This window comes from Ranitomeya imitator, chromosome 2, assembly GCF_032444005.1.
Source record: "Ranitomeya imitator isolate aRanImi1 chromosome 2, aRanImi1.pri, whole genome shotgun sequence".
Lineage (NCBI taxonomy): Eukaryota > Metazoa > Chordata > Amphibia > Anura > Dendrobatidae > Ranitomeya > Ranitomeya imitator.
The window spans coordinates 354,727,420-354,734,978 of record NC_091283.1 but is presented as its reverse complement, the minus strand read 5'-3'; positions in this window follow the sequence as shown (position 1 = coordinate 354,734,978).

Below are 7,559 nucleotides of genomic sequence, written 5' to 3'. Positions count from 1 at the left end.
TCAAGGTAGTTAAAGGGGTTGTCCACTACTTTCAATTAACCCCCCAATGTATCCCCCCGGGGCCCCTAATGATTTGTGCAATTACCTTGCGTTGCCGTTTTCGCCTGTGAGTGGCGCTATTCTGGCTGCTGAGTCCGGGTCACGTGACCCCCAGGCTGCAGCCGCCGCTCATTTCCGCCGACGTCACGTCAATTTCCAGACTCTAGAAATTGACGTGACGTCAGCAGCAGGCGTGACCAGCCCCCACAGTCAGCAGTCACTCAGCAAGAGTGACTGGGCTGTGGGCGGTGCTGGGGGCTGCCTGCAGGGCTGTGCTGGGGGCGGGCGGGGCTGTGTGTGCTCACTCACTGCTGGGATCATGATGTGCGGGCGGGGCTGTGCTGCATTCGCCGGGGATCTGCCCGCCGGCGCCGGTGTTTTTGTGGACCGGCGCCAGTGTCTGCATGCCGGCGTGTGCGGGGATCTGCAAGCCGGCTTGTGCGGGTGCCTGCCCGCCAGCGTGTGCGGGGATCTGAGAGCCGGCTTGTGCGGGTGCCTGCCCGTCGTCTTGTGCGGGTGCCTGCCCGCCGGCGGGTGCAGGTGCCTGCCCGCCGGCGGGTGCGGGGTTCTGCCCGCCGGCGGGTACGGGGATCTGCAAGCCGGCTTGTGCGGGTGCCTGCCCGCCGGCGGTAGCGGGGATCTGCCCGGCGGCTTGTGCGGGTGTCTGCCCGCCGGCGGGTGCGGGGATCTGCCCGCCGGCGGGTGCGGGGATCTGCCCGCCGGCGTTTGCGGGGATCTGCCCGCCGGCGGGTGCGGGGATCTGCAAGCCGGCTTGTGCGGGTGCCTGCCCGCCGGAGGGTACGGGGATCTGCCCGCCAGCGGGTGCGGGGATCTGCAAGCCGGCTTGTGCGGGTGCCTGCCGGCCGGCGGGTGCCTGCCCGCCGGCATGTGTGTGTGTGTGCGCCGGCATCTTCCGATGGGACTACAAGTCCCATCGGGCTCTGCCTGCTACACTGACAGTAAGTGACACGTTAGCCAATGATGGGACAGTAGTAGTCCCATCATCTGGCTAATGTGTTGAATGTAAAAAAAAAAAAAATACACAGTACATACATACATACAACACACCATGCGACGACATGCGCCATGCGACATTCGACGACATGCAACATGCAACGACATGGTGTGTGTGTGTGTGTGCGCCGGCATCTTCCGATGGGACTACAAGTCCCATCGGGCTCTGCCTGCTACACTGACAGTAAGTGACACGTTAGCCAATGATGGGACAGTAGTAGTCCCATCATCTGGCTAATGTGTTGAATGTAAAAAAAAAAAAAATACACAGTACATACATACATACAACACACCATGCGACGACATGCGCCATGCGACATTCGACGACATGCACCATGCGACGACATGCAACATGCACCATGCGACGACATGCTGCATGCGGCGCCATGCGACGACATGCGCCATGCGACGACATGCATGCACCATGCGGCGACATGCACCATGCGACGACATGCGACGAAATGCACCATGCGACGACATGCAAAATGCGACGACATGCATGCACCATGCGACGACATGCACCATGTGACATGCACCATGCGACAACATGCTGCATGCGCCGACATGCGCCATGCGACGATATGCGCCATGCGACGACATGCGCCATGCGACGACATGCACCATGCGACGACATGCACCATGCGACGACATGCACCATGCTACATGCACCATGCGACGACATGCACCATGCTACATGCACCATGCGACGACATGCACCATGCGACGACATGCACCATACAGTACATACATACATACTACAGACATATAGTACATATAACATAGAGTACATACTCACCATCACTTGTCACTTTGTTCCCCGAAGCCATTGTCACCTGTAAAAAAATATTAAAATAATAAACAAACAATATACTCTCTGTCCGCAGAAATCCAATTAAAACGAGTGTCCCACAACGATCTCCCATGGAGAGCAGGAGCATCAGTTGATGCGACCAATCTCCAGGGGCTCCAGGAACACAATGATGGAAGGTATCCTTCCATCATGTATTCCCCCAAGGTATTCCTACGCCCCTGTGAGAAAATAGTCCCTAGTCTCACTATTGGCATTGCTGGGTGAGACATTTTCCCACGCAGCAATTGCCATAAAGTGAGACCAGTGAACTAGAGTAACCTCAGTGATGCACTGGAGGAGTAATTGTCTCCTGTCAGTGTGTCACTGAGGGTCCTATAGAGCAGTGACATCACCCGATGTCACTGTTCTATAGGGGAGATCGTCGTGGGACACTCGTTATTAATTGGACTACGGTGGAAAGGTAGTATACGGTTTATTATTTTACTTTTTTTTGCAGGCGCTGAAGTATGGTAAGTATGGTTAAATGAAGAATATTAAAATACTTTTTTCCAAATGTGTGTGTGTTTTATTAACCCTTTCTTACTATTGGATTAGTAATGGATAGGCGTCTTATTGACGCCTCTCCGTTATTAACCCGGCTTAATGTCACCTTACAATAGCAAGGTGACATTATTACCCCATATCCCACCGCTACTCGGGAGTGGGAAGAGAGGGGCTAAGTGCCGGAATTGGCGCATATTACAGATGCGCCATTTCTGGGGCGGCTGCGGACTGGTATTTGTAGCCGGGGGGGGGGGGGGCAATATCCATGGCCCCTCTCTAGGCTATGAATATCAGCCTGCAGCTGTCTGCGTAGCCTTTCTGGCTATAAAATATAGGGGAACCCCACGTCATTTTTTTTTTGGGGGGGGGGGTCTGCCTCTTTTAATAGCCAGTAAAGGCTACGCAGACAGCTGCGGGCTGATATTCATAGCAGGCTACAGATATTGGCCCCGGCCGTCGGCTTTCCCCCCTCTGGCGCAGAAAATTGCGCGGGAGCCCACGGCGTTTTTTTCCGCTTTTTTTCTTTTTAAATTCATCGCTCATTAAGGCCTCTTTCACTCTTGCGTCAGTACGGGTCCATCGCTATGCGTCGGGCCGACGTACCGACGCACGTTGTGAAATTTGTGCACGACGTGGGCAGCGGATGCAGTTTTTCAACGCATCCGCTGCCCATTCTAAAGTGCGGGGAGGAGGGGGCGGAGTTTCTGCCGCAAATGCGCGGTAGAAAATGGCGGGCGAGCCGGCCAAAAAAATTTTCAATTGAACTTTTTTTGTGCCGACGGTCCGCCAAAACACGACGGATCCGTAGCACGACGGAGGCGATGTCTGGCCATCCGTCGCGATCCGTCGCTAATACAAGTCTATGGGTAAAACGCATCCTGCGAGCACATTTGCAGGATCCGTTTATTTGCACCGGATCCATTTTATTCCACCGGATGTTTTTTTTTCCGCCAGATCTGTTTTTTCTCATAGAGTTGTATTAGCGTTGGATTGCGCCTGGTGGCCACACGTTTAATCCGTTTTTGCAGGATCCGTCAAAAAAGCCGTTTCCACCGGACGGAAAACACATACAGAGGAACGGTTTTTCGGTACGTTGAAAAAATGCACAGCAACTGATCTAGCAAAAAACGGATGAAACGTGTGGCCATCAGACGCACTCCGGCGCTAATACAACTCTATGAGATAAAAACGGATTTGGCGGAAAAAAACGATCAGGTGGTAAAAAACGGATACGGCAGAAAAAAAAAGATCCGGCGAGAAAAAACGGATCCTGAAATGTGCTCGCAGGATGCGTTTTGTACCCATAGACTTGTATTAGCAACGTATCCGTCGTGTTTTGGCGGACACAACGCACAAAAAAAGTTCAATGTAACTTTTTTTGTGCGACGTGTCTGCCATTTCCGACCGCGCATGCGTGGCTGGAACTCCACCCCCTCCTCCATGCTCATCACAATGGGCAGCGGATGCGTTGTAAAACTGCATCCGCTGCCCACGTTGTGCTAAAGTTAGCATAACGTCCGTCGGTACGTCTGGCCGAAGGTTTGCGACGGCCCCGTACCGACGCAAGTGTGAAAGTAGCCTTACATCTGAATTTGCTGAGTATAATGCAGCCACCCCAGAGTATAATGTAGCCCCCATAGAATATAATGCAGCCCCCCATAGTATATCAGACAGCCTCCCCCATAGAATATAATATACCCCCCATAGTATATAAGACAGCCTCCCCCATAGAATAGAATATACCCCCGCAATAGTATATAACACAGCCACATAGTATATAACACGGCCTCCCCCATAGAATAGAATATACCTCCCATAGTATATATCAAAGCCCGCATATAATATAGCACAACTTGCATAGTATATAGCACAGCCCACATAATATAGCACAGCCCGTGTAGTAGTATACAGCACAGCCCGGGTCGTAGTATATACAGCACAACACGCGTAGTAGTATACACAGCACAGCCCACACAGTGGTATATACACAGCACAGCCCACACAGTGGTATATACACAGCACAGCCCACATAGTGGTATATACACAGCACAGCCCACACAGTGGTATATACACAGCACAGCCCACACAGTGGTATATACACAGCACAGCCCACACAGTGGTATATACACAGCACAGCCCACACAGTGGTATATACACAACACAGCCCACACAGTGGTACATACACAGCACAGCCCACCCAGTGGTACATACACAGCACAGCCCACACAGTGGTATATACAGCACAACCCACATCTCATCCCCCCCGATAATGGCTCCACACTCTCCTCACCTTTCCTCTTGCCTGCGCTGCTCCTGTCTCGGCGGCTGCAGTCTGCCCGGGACACAGCAGGTGTGCGATGATATGACGTCATCGCGCACCCGCAGTGTCAGAGGCAGAGCGGGGAATGATGGGAGAGGGAGCATCAGCGGACGCTCTCTCCTCCATCATTGCATTAAACTATACCGGTGTCATAGACGCCGGTATAGTTGATTGCGGCGGCGGCACTGGCGGGAGTAGGGGGGAAAGAGTGCAGCGGCCCACCACTGACACCGGCCCTTCTGGCATTTGCCAGAAGTGCCCGATGGCCAGTCCGACCCTGGTCACCGCCCACACACTTCCCTCCTCCTGAACTGCAGCGTTTCTCGGACCCACATCCGCAGCAAAACTGCAGATATTTGTTACATCTCAATGAAAGTCTAAGGCCGGAGTCACACTACAGCGAGATACGGCCGAGTCTTGCAGGTTAAATACAAGTTCTGGCACCGGCACTCCGGAGCAGAGCGTGCGGCTCCATGTATTGCTGTGCGGCCGCACGCTCCGCTCCGGAGTGCCGGTGCCAGAGCTCGGTTTTAACCTGCGAGACTCGGCCGTATCTCGCTGTAGTGTGATCCCGGCGTAAGCGTGCAGAAACGCTGCAGTTCAGCACAAAAGAAGTGACATCCTGCGGAGAAAAAAAAAAGCTGCGTTTCGGTGCGGCCTTTTCCGCAGCATGTGCACAACAAGTCTGCGGCTCCCATAGACTTGCATTGGTTGTGCACAACACTGTGGATTTAATGCAATTCCGTACTGCAAAAAACGCTGCGGATCTGCAATCAAATCCGCAACGTGTGCACAGTCTTAGCATTTAGTGAACCTAGCAAAAAGGCAAGCAAAAAACAAGTGTGGGATTGCACTTTTTTTGCAATTTCATCATACTTTGAATTTTTTTCAAATTTTCTACTACACGATATGGTAAAACCAATGGTGTCGTTCAAAAGTAGAACTTGTCCCGCAAAAGATAAGCCCTCACATGGCCATATTGACGGAAACATTATGGCTCTGGAAAGAAGGGGGGCGATAAACGAAAAAAGCTCCAGGGGTGAAGGGGTTTAGAAACATGGATATGGACGTATCTATGGAAATAGATATATAGATATATCTGTATGTATCCATCTATCCCATATCTATCTAATTCTATCTATCTGTCTGTATCTATCTATCTAATATCCATCTATCTAATATCTATCTATCTCATATCTATCTATCTATCATCTATCTATCTATCTCTCTCATATCTATCTCATATCTATCTATCTATCTATTAATCTATCTATCTCTGTGTAATGGAGTGTGGGTTGGACAAATGTAAAAGAGGAGTTGGACAGAAATGACATCACAAATCTTTTTGAAGAGAGAGGAGGGAGAGGAGAGAGAGGAGGGAGGGGTTTGGGTGTGTTTTTGGAGTGGGTGTGTTAGGTTCGGGCTTAGTGGCAGTGCAAAGCATCATGGAACTTGTAGTATTAGGGCACAATAAGGAAGTTGTCGATTAACCCCATGAGAGCTGAATCCAGCACTGAAGATGTGCTGCTACAGCATGATAACAGGTAATATTGCTAAAATAAACACAGTAGATGTTTTCAGTGGCACATAATAGCAAGATTTATGAAAAAAAAAAAAAAAACTTTATAGTAGTGGACAACTTCTTTAAGGTCTCCAGCCAGGAGACCATTGCTCTAGCAATCCATGCGGCCGCTAGGGAGGATAGAGCGCTGGACCCGAAGCCGCAAGACGGAATGAGCCAGATTTGCTATCTGACAGTCCGTGGTATTTTTAATTGAAGACCCATCAGGTAGGGATACTGGTACGTATACCACAGGAGATTCTACCCGGTTAATCTGCCCCATGGCAGAATGTGTGGCTGCATCCAGCAGGTAACATAGTAACATAGTTAGTAAGGCCGAAAAAAGACATTTGTCCATCCAGTTCAGCCTATATTCCATCATAATAAATCCCCAGATCTACGTCCTTCTACAGAACCTAATAATTGTATGATACAATATTGTTCTGCTCCAGGAAGACATCCAGGCCTCTCTTGAACCCCTTGACTGAGTTCGCCATCACCACCTCCTCAGGCAAGCAATTCCAGATTCTCACTGCCCTAACAGTAAAGAATCCTCTTCTATGTTGGTGGAAAAACCTTCTCTCCTCCAGACGCAAAGAATGCCCCCTTGTGCCCGTCACCTTCCTTGGTATAAACAGATCCTCAGCGAGATATTTGTATTGTCCCCTTATATACTTATACATGGTTATTAGATCGCCCCTCAGTCGTCTTTTTTCTAGACTAAATAATCCTAATTTCGCTAATCTATCTGGGTATTGTAGTTCTCCCATCCCCTTTATTAATTTTGTTGCCCTCCTTTGTACTCTCTCTAGTTCCATTATATCCTTCATGAGCACCGGTGCCCAAAACTGGACACAGTACTCCATGTGCGGTCTAACTAGGGATTTGTACAGAGGCAGTATAATGCTCTCATCATGTGTATCCAGACCTCTTTTAATGCACCCCATGATCCTGTTTGCCTTGGCAGCTGCTGCCTGGCACTGGCTGCTCCAGGTAAGTTTATCATTAACTAGGATCCCCAAGTCCTTCTCCCTGTCAGATTTACCCAGTGGTTTCCCATTCAGTGTGTAATGGTGATATTGATTCCTTCTTCCCATGTGTATAACCTTACATTTATCATTGTTAAACCTCATCTGCCACCTTTCAGCCCAAGTTTCCAACTTATCCAGATCCATCTGTAGCAGAATACTATCTTCTCTTGTATTAACTGCTTTACATAGTTTTGTATCATCTGCAAATATCGATATTTTACTGTGTAAACCTTCTACCAG